We start from the raw sequence: 13,719 nt of genomic DNA, 5'->3' as shown, positions 1-13,719 counted from the left end.
GAGGTAAGAATTAGAACCCCTTTCAGGTTTTTATTGCAGGCTGTATAGAAGGTGTGTCTAAAAAGTTTGGTGAATAGTATCAGAAAACAAAAAAAAATAGAAGAGGCAAATTACCTTTATTGGTCTTCAAAATAATTGCCATCCTTTTTACCACACTTCTGGCAACGTTCATAAAGCTTCTGGAAACTGTCAGCAACTCCAAACTCTCAGAACCGTTGTCACACATGCTTGATTTGCCGCCACGTCCGCAATATGTGCGCCTTTCATGATATCTTGACCTTGGACTTTTGCAGGCGACTCTTTTTGGGTCGCTGGGAAGACAGTGAACACCATTCCATCGGTTTCCACTTGGATTCCAGATCGAACTGGTAGCACCAGGTCTAATCCCCTGTGACAATGGTTCAAAGAAAGGATAGATCCTGATCACACATGTTGATGAAATCTCCAAAGGTTTCCATCAGTTTTGCTTTCTGTTCGTCTGTCAGTTTGTGCGTCACAAACTGGGAGCAGATCTTCCACTTACCTAAATGCTCATGGACGATAGTGCGCACCGTGTTCTTGCTAATGCCCAATTCCTCCGCCTTCAGTCGTAGCATCAGTTGGTGCCAACATTTGTCTCACTCACTAGATCATGTCTGGGGTTCTGCTTGTGGACGGCCGTCCCAAACGTGGCTCATTCTCAGTCATTTCTTTCCCCTTGCGAAAAAGCACTTGAACCAAATGTTCTGCTCACGGCTTCCATCCCGTACACTTGCACCAACATTTTATGCAGCTCCATCACCAATTTCCAGAACTCGATGTTCACTTGTTGCTCCATTGCACTGTGACCTCTCACACTGACTACGTTTTACTGCCCGCATTGGATTTACCCTGACGGTCACATGTACTCCACGCTAGGTGGCACTTCTCGGCGTGTCTCTGGATAGCCACGTGCACACGCACATGGCTCATGTTGCAGATAAGATATTGGACCACTCACCAAACTTTGTAGACACATCTTGTACATACTGGCTGTCACTGGGATATAAAAAATATGGGAAAGCCAACAATTGTTGGAGAACAGAACAGTGGGCAAGGGGGAATCTCCAGTGGCAATCTGACCACCGCTGTAAGGGGAGCATTCTTTCCACTGACCACCACCAATGTAAAGGGCATTTTCCCAATGGCCCCCCAATTGACCGATCTTAGCAGGGATTGCTTGAGACCTGAAACTTAGTTCAAGGATTTTTTTTGAGGTGAAAAGGTTGAGAATGGCTGCTCTACCCTACCTATAAAACACTCTCTACTGGAAAATAAAAACAGTTTTGGGTATACACAAACTATAACAAATATCCCTGAGAAAGAAAACACAAGTGTTTTAACTTTAAAGCGGAGGTCCACCCTAAAGTGGACCTTCCGCTCATCGGAACCCTCCCCCCTCCGGCGCCACAATTGCCACCTTTCAGGGGGGAGGGGGGTGCAGATACCTGTACAGTACAGGCATGGGCGTCCGCAGAACTTTTTCCAAGGGGGGGCATCATTTCAAGGCCGCTCATGCTCCACCCCTTTTCGACAATCTCATGAAAATCTTTCCACTGGTAATACATTTGTGTTATATAAGAGATAATTCATCTTCACTTTGTATTGGGAGTGACTCTGGCGGCTGTGTTCCAGGCCCATATAGCCTAGAGAATCTACATCTCTTTACATTGCAATACATCTGTTGTGGTCATATATTGATCTCATACTGTCACTGGATTGGCTGTTTTCATCAAGATAAAAATATGACAACAACAGATGTATTGCAATGTAAAGAGATGTACATTCTCTAGGCTATATGGGCCTGGTACCCAGCCACCTGAGGAATCTTGCGGACGCCCATGCTTTCAAATACCAGCCCTGGAAAAAATTTCATACCAGCCCAACAGCATTATTATACCAGCCCGACAGCATTATTATACCAGCCCGACAGCATTATTATACCAGCCCGACAGCATTATTATACCAGCCCAACAGCATTATTATACCAGCCCAACAGCATAACGTCATTATTTTCTTGTTCATGAAAGTGAAAACCATACATTTTAAAGCACATTTGATGAAGAGAGCATTAGATATAGATATGAAATCACATAGGGCTTTATATATATATATATATATATATGTATATATATATATATATATATATATATATATATTCAAATTCCAGTTAATAGTGGTAAGTGATCAATCATCAAGGGGGACCCCAGAAACTCAGAACGTGGGGGGGGGGGGGGGAACCACCTTCTTCAGAAAGAATACTCTAAGGTAAGGGGGGTGGGTTACTAATATAAGGAGGAAACCCTTTATATCAGTGCCCCTTACATTATCGTATTCACTCCCCCCTTACATCAGTGACCCCCGTCTGGCCTGGCGGTGCTTTCACTGACCTCCTCTCAGGTGCACTGTGCAAGGCTCAGTCAGTCGGCTCCAGCTTGGAGGTTTTATCCTATAGTCTCCTATCCACAGTCCACACAAGTCTGACTTCTCCCATGACCCCCATCCCGGCGGTGCTCCCACTTTTGACTCCTCTCCAGACTCCCTCAGAGACTGCAGACATGCTACAGGAGATGGACAGAGACTGCAGACTTGATGCAAGAGCTCAATGCAGCCTCACCAATGCCCATCAAATTCAGCCTCACTGTGCCCACCAATGCAGCCTCACTGTGCCCACCAAATGCAGCCTCACTGTGCCCACCAAATGCAGCCTCACTGTGCCCACCAAATGCAGCCTCACTGTGCCCTTCAAATGCAGCCTCACTGTGCCCTTCAAATGCAGCCTCCACTGTGCCCTTCAAATGCAGCCTCCACTGTGTCCATCAAATGCAGCCTCACTGTGTCCATCAAATGCAGCTTTACTGTGCCGTGAATGCAGTCTCACTGTGCACATCATTGCAGCCCCTCCTGTGCCCCATGTCCCAGTCTGCAGTCTCTGTCTGTGGGAAGGTGTGTTGTTGATGCTTGGTACGGTACCTTGCATGCCAGCAGGATATCCATGACGGCCAGCAGCAGGCAGGGTCTGTTCTCGTTTTGGATGGGGACGGTGCTCCTTCCAGAGGATTTGTCTGCTGTAAGATGGAGTGGTCCCTGGCCACCTGCACCTTCAGCCGTCCTCATTTTCTGGCCCCAGTCAGCCTGCCCTCTGGTCCTGGGGAAGTGGGGAGCACTGAGTGGGAGTTTGAGAGAAGGGGGAGCAAAGAGTACTGGCGGGGTTGGAGAACACATGGGTGGGGGCAAAGAGTGAGGGGGAGTGGAGATCACAAGGATGGGGAGCGGAGAGCGCTTGGGGGGAACTTGAGAGCACTGGGGGGGCCAACAAGAACAGGGGTAGAGAGCACGGTAGGCTGAGAGCACTGGGGGGGCTAAGAGTGTGGGGTGGTGAAGAGCACTGGGGGGGGGCACAAAGAGCAGGGGTGAGTGGAGAGCAATGGGGGGGAGCTTGAGAGCACCAGTGGGGGACAGAAAGAACGGGGGTGGAAAGCACGGGGGACTGGAGAGCACTATGGGGGGTGGAGAGCACATGGGTGGGCGCAAAATGCAGGGGGAGAGGAGAGTACAGGGGTGGGGAGTGGAGGGTGCTAAGGGGGAGCCAAAAAGAACAGGGGGGAGAGCACGGAGGGTAGAGAGCACTGGGGGGGGCTGGAGAGCACCAGGGGTGCAGACAGAACAGGGGTGGGGAGTAAGGAGGGCTGGAGAGCACTGGGGTGGGGGCTAGAGAGTGATGGGGAGAGCTGAAGAGCACTGGGGGGGGGGAGAACAGGGGGGAGCATTGGGGGGAGGGGAGAGCACTGAGAGGAGAGCACTGGAGGGGAAAGAACAGGGGGAGAGAGGAGAGCACTGGGGGAGAGCACTGGGGGGAGTGGAGGGCACGGGGGGGGGAGAGAGCACTGGGGGGAACAGGGGCGGAGAGCACTGGGGGGGAAAGCACTGGGATGGTGGCTAGAGAAGGATGGGGAGAGCTGGAGAGCAGCAAGAACAGGGGAGGAGAAAACTGGGGGGGGGGGCAGGATAGTGTGTTGGTGGAGGAGAGCACTGTGGGGGGGGGGCAGGAGAGTGTGGTGGTGGAGGAGAGCACTGGAGGGGGTGGCAGGAGAGTGTGGTGGTGATGGAGACCACTGGGGGGGCAGGAGAGTGTGGCGGTGGAGAAGAGCACTGGGGGGAGGCAGGAGAGTGTGGTGGTGGAGAGCACTGGAGGGGGTGGCAGGAGAGTGTGGTGGTGGAGGAGAGCACTGGAGGGGGTGGCAGGAGAGTGTGGTGGTAGAGGAGACCACTGGGGGGGGCAGGAGAGTGTGGTGGTGGAGGAGAGCACAGTGGTAGAAGAGAGCATGGGGGGCAGGAGAGTGCGGTGGGGGAGGAGAGCACTGGGGGGGGGGGCAGGAGAGTGCGGTGGTGGATGAGAGCACTGGGGGGGGGGGGGCAGGAGAGTGCGGTGGTGGAAGAGAAGAGCACTGGGGGGGGCAGGAGAGTGCGGTGGTGGAGGAGAGCATGGGGGGGCAGGAGAGTGCAGTGGTGGAGGAGAGCACTGGGGGGGCAGGAGTGTGCGGTGGTGGAAGAGAAGAGCACTGGGGGGGGCAGGAGAGTGCTGTGGTGGAAGAGAGCCCTGGGGGGGGCAGGAGAGTGCGGTGGTGGAGGAGAGCACTGGGGGGGGCAGGGGAGTGCAGTGGTGGAAGAGAGCACTGGGGGGGGTCAGGAGAGTGTGGTGGTGGAGGAGAGCACTGGGGGGGGCAGGAGAGTGCAGTGGTGGAAGAGAGCCCTGGGGGGGGGGGGCAGGAGAGTGCGGTGGTGGAGGAGAGCACTGGGGGGGGCAGGAGAGTGCAGTGGTGGAAGAGAGCACTGGGGGGGGTCAGGAGAGTGTGGTGGTGGAGGAGAGCACGGGGGTCAGGAGAGTGCGGTGGTGGAAGAGAAGAGCAGGGGGGGGGGCAGGAGAGTGCGGTGGTGGAGGAGAGCACTGGGGGGGGCAGGAGAGTGCAGTGGTGGAAGAGAGCACTGGGGGGGGGTCAGGAGAGTGTGGTGGTGGAGGAGAGCACGGGGGTCAGGAGAGTGCGGTGGTGGAAGAGAAGAGCAGGGGGGGGGCAGGAGAGTGCGGTGGTGGAGGAGAGCACTGGGGGGGGGCAGGAGAGTGCAGTGGTGGAAGAGAGCACGGGGGGGGGGGGGTCAGGAGAGTGTGGTGGTGGAGGAGAGCACGGGGGTCAGGAGAGTGCGGTGGTGGAAGAGAAGAGCAGGGGGGGGGCAGGAGAGTGCGGTGGTGGAGGAGAGCACTGGGGGGGGGCAGGAGAGTGCAGTGGTGGAAGAGAGCACTGGGGGGGGTCAGGAGAGTGTGGTGGTGGAGGAGAGCACGGGGGTCAGGAGAGTGCGGTGGTGGAAGAGAAGAGCAGGGGGGGGGCAGGAGAGTGCGGTGGTGGAGGAGAGCACTGGGGGGGGCAGGAGAGTGCAGTGGTGGAAGAGAGCACTGGGGGGGGGGTCAGGAGAGTGTGGTGGTGGAGGAGAGCACGGGGGTCAGGAGAGTGCGGTGGTGGAAGAGAAGAGCAGGGGGGGGCAGGAGAGTGCGGTGGTGGAGGAGAGCACTGGGGGGGGGCAGGAGAGTGCAGTGGTGGAAGAGAGCACTGGGGGGGGGGGGGGGGTCAGGAGAGTGTGGTGGTGGAGGAGAGCACGGGGGTCAGGAGAGTGCGGTGGTGGAAGAGAAGAGCAGGGGGGAGGGCAGGAGAGTGCGGTGGTGGAGGAGAGCACTGGGGGGGGGCAGGAGAGTGCAGTGGTGGAAGAGAGCACTGGGGGGGGGGTCAGGAGAGTGTGGTGGTGGAGGAGAGCACGGGGGTCAGGAGAGTGCGGTGGTGGAAGAGAAGAGCAGGGGGGGGGGCAGGAGAGTGCGGTGGTGGAGGAGAGCACTGGGGGGGGCAGGAGAGTGCAGTGGTGGAAGAGAGCACTGGGGGGGGGGTCAGGAGAGTGTGGTGGTGGAGGAGAGCACGGGGGTCAGGAGAGTGCGGTGGTGGAAGAGAAGAGCAGGGGGGGGCAGGAGAGTGCGGTGGTGGAGGAGAGCACTGGGGGGGCAGGAGAGTGCAGTGGTGGAAGAGAGCACTGGGGGGGGGGGGGGTCAGGAGAGTGTGGTGGTGGAGGAGAGCACGGGGGTCAGGAGAGTGCGGTGGTGGAAGAGAAGAGCAGGGGGGGGGGGGCAGGAGAGTGCGGTGGTGGAGGAGAGCACTGCAGCCCCCCTCCCCCTCGATCCTCCTATCCAGGCACTGTAGCATGGATGGGCATCTACTCCTGTGTATCACAGCGCTGGATGGCTGTATTCGGCGGCCGCTCTGTAACACAGTCCCGCCCCCCCCAGACCGGCTCATGTGATAGGCGGAGCGTTGATTCTCTCTACTATCACACGAGGTCTGGGGGGGGGCGGGACTGTGTTACAGAGCGGCCGCCGAACACAGCCATCCAGCGCTGTGATACACAGGAGAGAGCGGACTCAGAAAAAAAAATAATGCAGCATGGCGGCGGCGGCGGCAGTGGCAACACCTTGGGGATTCCAGGGGGGGGCACTTGACCCCCCTTGCCCCCTGCTGCGGACACCCATGAGTACAGGTATCTGCACCCACTTCCGGGATAGCTCTCTGCGGAAAGGGGCGTAGATTACGCCCCTTTCCGAAAGTCCCCCACTGCCTGCTGGGAAACACACAGATCCCAGAGGCAGCGGGTCCATCCTTATTGCGCAGCGCGACTCGCGCATGCACAGTAGGGAACCGGGAAATGAAGCTGAAAGGCTCCACTTCCTGATTCCCATACCCAAGATGGCCGCGGCAGAAGCCGAGAGACGATCGAGAGATCGGCTTCGGGTGCCGTCATCGCGGCGCGCTGGGCGGGTAAGTGTCACTATTTTAAAAGTCAGCAGCTGCAGTATTTGTAGCTGCTGGCTTTAAAAAAAAAATATAAAACGCGGAGTCCCGGCAGACTCCCGCTTTAAGACCCCTTTCACACCACACCGCACCTTGCGTCGGTGGTAAAACGCCACTATTTTTAGCTGCGTTTTACCGCTGGATTTGCGGCGGATTTGCGGCGCATTTTGGGCGCTAGCGGGGCGCTTTTACCCCCCGCTAGCGGCCGCGAAAGGGTTAAAACCGCCGGCAATACGCCGCAATAGCGGCGTTTTGCCGGCGCCATTACAGCGCTGCCCCATTGATTTCAATGGGCAGCAGCGGTGGAGGAGCGGTAAACACACCGCTCCTTCACCGCTCCAAAGAAGCTGCTGGCAGGACTTTTTTCTGACGTCCTGCCAGTGCACCGCTGTAGTGTGAAAGCCCTCAGGGCTTTCACACTACACACAATGGTGCAGCTTCTTTAGGGCGTTTTGCAGGCGCTATTTCTAACGCTATAGCGCCTGCAAAATGCCCTGGTGTGAAAGGGGTCTAAAGTTTAAATATTTGTGTCCTTTGGTTGACAAGGTCTGAAGCATAGCATACCCATTCATATTTGGAAATGGCTGTGTGCAGCACCACTGTTTCCCAGGCACTAAAATATGTCCATTTGTTTACACTGTAGGCCCAAGTGCATGAGGTCTTTTTTCTTCTTCTTTTTTTTTTTTAATAGCAGCACATTTTGGTTAGGCACAGACCCTCTAATTTTTGTATTTACAGTGTTGTAAGTGAAATATGTATATCTATTGTTGCCTGGAAAAATACAAAAAAAAGCTTAACAAATGCATAAAAACATGTAATACTTTTGATTAGTCAATATAAGAGCAACAGCACACTAAGTCATTGTACTTCTCAACCCACAATAATATAACATTGAGTAACCTGTTCCTGAGATTTCTAGGAAAACAATTGGTGGGAAGTAGTACATGCCAGTCAATACATTGAATGAAGCTTTAAAAGCATGCAAAGAACATAGTCTACACTATTAAAGCAGAGTTCCACCTAAAATTGGAACTTCCGATTTAAACACTCCTCACCCACTGACATGCCACATTTGTGGGGGGGGGGGGAGGGGGAGTGTGTACCCTTTTTTCGTGGGACTTCCTGTCCCACTTCCTGCTTCCTATCTTCGGCCGCCTAGACGACTCCTCCTCTCGCTCTAGGCGGCCCCTCCCTGTCAGCAATCTTCTGGGACACAAACTCAGGTCACAGAAGATCCGCTGGCCAATAGGAGAGCACAGCGTGACTCGCGCATACGCAGTGCGTGCCCGGGCTGAGAAAGCCGTAAGCTGTCACAGCCGGGGTGCCCACAGTTACAATGATGGAGCCGAGGAGAGGAGGGGGAGAGGAGCTAGCCTCTGGGCGGCCACATCGCTGGACCGTGGGGCAGGTAAGTGTCCGTTTATTAAAAGTGAGAAGCTAAACCTTTTGTAGCTTTTTGTTGCTGCTGACTTTAAAAAAATGAAGAAAAAAAACGGGTGTAACTCCGCGTTAAGGCTTCGTTTTTTTCATCCAGGCATTGCTGCAGCGGTAGAGGTATTCCCAAACACACCCATTTTAGGCTCCATGTTAATGTATCAAAAGTGTCAGTACTTTTATCTGTCACCAATCACATTCAAACCCTGCTTTGTGTTGTTTATTTTAAGTGATCATATGGTCATTGGAGAGAAAGGAAGTAATGCAGCACACCCTTCTGGAAATGTGCGGGGCGCTCTCTGGAATGTGGCCTAGATGGACCCTTCCCTTTATTACATTAAGGCCGCGTACACACGGGCGGACTGTTCGCTCAACTTTGTCCGCTGAACAGTGTTTCAGCGGACAGTCCGCTCGTGTGTGGGGCTTCAGCGGACAGTTTCAGCGGACAGTTTGACAAACAAAGTTTTTCGGAAATTCCGAAAAACTGTCCGCTGAAACTTGGTTTGAGCGGACAGTCCACCCGTGTGTAGGCCACTTTCAAAATGAGCAAACTGTTCCCGCTCGGAGGAAAGTCTGCTCATTTCGAGCGCGTCTCCAGGTAGGCGGGGCCCGCGAAGGAGACGTCGCGGGCCCCGCCGCCTGGTATGGACTTAAAGGGGAACCCCAACGCCGAAAAAAATCGGCGTGGGGGTCCCCCCAAAGTCCACAACAGACCCTTGTCCGAGCACGCTACCCGGCCGGCCAGGAAAGGGGGGCGAGCGAGCGCCCCCCCTTCCTGAGCCGTACCAGGCCGCGTGCCCTCAACATGGGGGGTGCCTTGGGGAAGGGGGGGCCGCGCGGCCCCCCCACCCCAAAGCACCTTGTCCCCATGTTGATGAGGACAAGGGCCTCTTCCCGACAACCCTGGCCGTTGGTTGTCGGGGTCTGCGGGCGGGGGGCTTATCGGAATCCGGCAGCCCCCTTTAATAAGGGGGCCCCCGGATACCGGCCCCCCACCCTATGTGAATGAGTATGGGGTACAATGTACCCCTACCCATTCACCTGTAAAATAAAAGTACCCAAAAAAAAACACAACACACGAGATAAAATATTTTATTGCACAGCTCCGGGGGTCTTCCGTCTTCGGGGGTCTTCTCGCCGGACTCCTCCGCTATCTTCTTGTAGCTCTTTTGCTAGCGGAAGAGTCCGGCTTTCTTCCTCCCCGCCGCCGGCCTCTTCTCCCGACTTCGGGGGTCTTGTCCCCCTCTTCGGTTCTTCTGCCGGGCCACCGCGCCTTCTTATAGCTCTTTTAGAGGCGGTGGCCCGGTCTTCTGTCGCCGCTGTCGCCTTCCGGTCGCCTTCCGTTCTTCTTCTTCTTCTCCAGGAGATGTTGACACGTCGCTCTCTCCGGCCGGAATGCCAGAGCCGCGCTGTGCGGCCACTTATATAGTGACAATGGGGCGGTGTCACATGGTATATGTCACATGGGTTGGTCACATGGGTTGATGTCACATGGGGACTATGACATCGTAAGGGGGCGGGGTCACCATGTGACCAACCCATGTGACATATACCATGTGACACCGCCCCATTGTCACTATATAAGTGGCCGCACAGCGCGGCTCTGGCATTCCGGCCGGAGAGAGCGACGTGTCAACATCTCCTGGAGAAGAAGAAGAAGAACGGAAGGCGACCGGAAGGCGACAGCGGCGACAGAAGACCGGGCCACCGCCTGCAAAAGAGCTATAAGAAGGCGCGGTGGCCCGGCAGAAGAACCGAAGAGGGGGACAAGACCCCCGAAGTCGGGAGAAGAGGCCGGCGGCGGGGAGGAAGAAAGCCGGACTCCTCCGCTAGCAAAAGAGCTACAAGAAGATAGCGGAGGAGTCCGGCGAGAAGACCCCCGAAGACGGAAGACCCTCGGAGCTGTGCAATAAAATATTTTATCTCGTGTGTTGTGTTTTTTTTGGGTACTTTTATTTTACAGGTGAATGGGTAGGGGTACATTGTACCCCATACTCATTCACATAGGGTGGGGGGCCGGTATCCGGGGGCCCCCTTATTAAAGGGGGCTCCCGGATTCCGATAAGCCCCCCGCCCGCAGACCCCGACAACCAACGGCCAGGGTTGTCGGGAAGAGGCCCTTGTCCTCATCAACATGGGGACAAGGTGCTTTGGGGTGGGGGGGCCGCGCGGCCCCCCCTTCCCCAAGGCACCCCCCATGTTGAGGGCACGCGGCCTGGTACGGCTCGGGAGGGGGGCGCGCTCACTCGCTCGCCCCCCTTTCCTGGCCGGCCGGGTAGCGTGCTCGGACAAGGGTCTGTTGTGGACTTTGGGGGGACCCCCACGCCGATTTTTTTCGGCGTTGGGGTTCCCCTTTAAGTACATTCCAGGCGGCGGAGCCGTCGCGGGCCCCGCCTACCTGCACACGCGCTCGAAATGAGCGGACTGTTGCCTCGTGTGTGGGCGAGTCCGTTCATTTCAAAAGTTGCGCGGACTTAGTACGACGAACAAAGTTTGCCGTATTTGTCCGCTCAAAAAGTGCCGTGTGTGGGCGTGTTCGTTCATTCAAAAGTTTGAGCGGACTGTTTGACGAACTTAGTTTCGGCAGACAGTCCCCGCGTGTGTACGCGGCCTAAGAGTTCACAGGCTGATTTCACTTGTTTCAAGATATTGCTCTTTAACCACTTGCTTACTGGGCACTTAAACCCCCCTCAGTCCCAGACCAATTTTCAGCTTTCAGCGCTGATGCATTTTGAATCACAATTGCGCGGCCATACAACACCGTACCCAAATGAAATTTTTATCATTTTTTTCCCACAAATAGAGCTTTCTTTTGGTGGTATTTAGTTACAGCTCGGAGTTTTATTTTTTGCTAAACAAACAAAAAAAGATGCAAAAAAAAAAAAAAATCATGTTTTAATAGTTTGTTATAAAATTTTGCAAACGGGTCATTTTTCTCCTTCATTGAAGTGCGCTGATTAGGCGGCACTGATAGGCTGCATTGGTGGGTACTGATGGGCTGCATTGGTGGGCACTGATAGGCTGCATTGGTGGGCACTGATAGGCTGCACTGGTGGGCACTGATAGGCATAGTTAAGGCGGCACTAATAGGCACAGATAAGGCGGCACCGATGGGCACAGATAAGGCGGCACTGATGGGCAAAGATGGGCACAGATAAGATGGCACGGATGGGTGGCATGGATGGGCACTGATAGGTACCACTGATAGATGGGACTGATGGGCACTGATAGGTGGCACTGATAGGTGGCTCTGATAGGTGGCACTGCTGGGCACTGATGGGCGGCACTGCTGGGCACTGATGGGCAGCACTGCTGGGCACTGATGGGCGGCACTGGGGTGCAGCACCTTTGAGGCAGATTGTGGGCACTGTGGGTGGCACTGTGGGCACTGCTGGGTGGCACTTACTTTTTATTAGGGTGGCACTGCAGGGGGCAGGTGGGACTGGCAGGGGGCAGGTGGGCGCTTGCATTGCTGGCCGTGATCGGGACTGATGTCCCGATCACGGCCGCCGGTGATCGGCTTTTTTTTTTCTCCTCGCGCTGTCAGTGCGAGGAGGAATACTAGCCGATTACCGGCTCCGTTATGTCACCTGATCAACTGTCATTGGCTGACAGCTGATCACGTGATAAGGGGTCGGGATCGACCCCTTGCACGGATCGGTGATCAGGCGAGTCTCATGGACTCGCCGATCACAGAGCGCGCCGCGCGCGCTCCCCTCAGGGGGCGCGCAGGCCGCTCGTACACGGGACGACGTCAATAGACGTAGTCCCGGAAAAGGAGATCCGCGCTGTAGCCGTCATTTGGCTATAGCGCGGATCTCAAGTGGTTAAAGATGAATTCCAGGTATGGTATATTTTTACATAGTTAAATTTGTCTAGCTTGGACCAACGCAACTATGTATTTACCATACATGGCCGATGTCCCTGGAAGCTGGAAATCACTGAAGTAGACCATGCCACACATATGATCTTCACTTTCTTCTGGGTTATGCGCTGAGTGGCCCACTTAATACATGTTAACACAGAAGGTTGGCCACTCAGCACGGGCACCATTCAGAGAATGCTTTGCATTCTCTTAGTCAATGTAGTAGAGAGGCAAGGCAGTGATGTCATGCTCCCCACCTCATCCAGTCAGAAAAGGGTTTGCATTGATTCAAAAAAGGCAAAGCATTCCCTGAATGGTACCCGTGCTGGGCGGCCAACCTCCTATGCTCAGAATGCTTCAGGCCAGCTGCTTAGCACGGGATGCAAGTGGTGATCACTGGAGTAGCGGAGGCTATTTCAGCGATTTCCAACTTCCAGGGGCATCTGCCAAGTATGATATATTCACAGTTACCAATTTGGACCAATGTAACTATGTAAAAATTTACCATGCCTGGGATTCTCCCTTAACCAAAGCTTTTCCAGGTCTTATTTGCCATTTATTACTGGTAAGAAATAACAATACCTAAAGATAAAACAGAAGAAGACTAGGTGAAGGAGAAGCTTGGTTAAAGTGGAGTTCCACCCTAAAAAGAAAAATTTAATTTATGTGCATAAAAAAAAAAAAAACAACAACATCGCTGGACCCCGGGACAGGTAAGTGTCCGATTATTAAAAGTCAGCAGCTGCAGTATTTGTAGCTGCTGACATAAACATTTTTTTTTTAAGCGGAACACCGCTTTAAGCCAGTTAATTCCACCTTGATAAATATTCCCTATTACCTCTAATGGATATAAACAAAACCCTAAAATATACTAATGGACCAAACTTGATTTTTAAACAATGCAATAAAAAGAGGCCCCATAGTTTTACAGGTTCCTCTAACTCTCTCTGCAGCAGACATACTGGCAAAGCTTCATTTTTAATGGGATATAAAAGTATTTCAGGAATCGGGGGCCGGCTAAAGAGTTATTGTTCCAAGCCCCACTCAACCAGCCACTTCTCTCCTTCTTTTCTGTAGCATCTAATGGCATCTCCTGAATGTTTTGTGCTGATTTAATTAATAAGCCTGACTGAGTAATGCCTTGTGACGCCTAATCCGAACCCGATGACTATAGAAGCTTTGGACTGGCATCCTGTGGACACATCTAGGCTACAGCTCATCCATCTCTGCTAAATTCCCCGATTTATCTGCTTTTTTTTCCAAGTTTAACCTAACCCAACACTGACTATCTTTAACGATTTCATTGACATTGTTCACCGGTAAGTTTGATCAAACTTAATTGCTTTAGAAACTTAGGCTGTGAGACTTCCCTAAGTCTGGTGTGCGTGGTATTGTTTTGCCATTTGGTTATCATGTTCCTATGTCTTTGTTATCTAATAATAATATATGGTGGCAGCACAGGAAACAGACGCTTTTTAGTTTGAAGATACAGTATTAGTACCAGTTTTATCTACCAGA

The 13,719-nt window shown here is 53.8% G+C and overlaps 1 protein-coding gene across 1 annotated transcript in view; it reads left to right on the top strand.

Moving 5' to 3' along the window:
• Nucleotides 1–13,267: 13,267 nt before the first annotated feature.
• The window catches only part of RLBP1 (retinaldehyde binding protein 1), a 117,106-nt gene continuing 116,654 nt past the window's right edge, over nucleotides 13,268–13,719 (top strand). The window contains exon 1 of the mRNA XM_077469733.1: nucleotides 13,268–13,520. The gene's annotated coding sequence lies outside the window, so the exon portion shown is untranslated. The remainder of the gene's footprint in view (nucleotides 13,521–13,719) is intronic.

Source organism: Lithobates pipiens, unplaced genomic scaffold, assembly GCF_037356315.1.
Source record: "Lithobates pipiens isolate NorthernLeopardFrog02 unplaced genomic scaffold, aLitPip1_a1.2 Scaffold_8, whole genome shotgun sequence".
Lineage (NCBI taxonomy): Eukaryota > Metazoa > Chordata > Amphibia > Anura > Ranidae > Lithobates > Lithobates pipiens.
The sequence above is the reverse complement of the archived record's forward strand: the minus strand, read 5'-3'. Positions and strand labels throughout refer to the sequence as shown.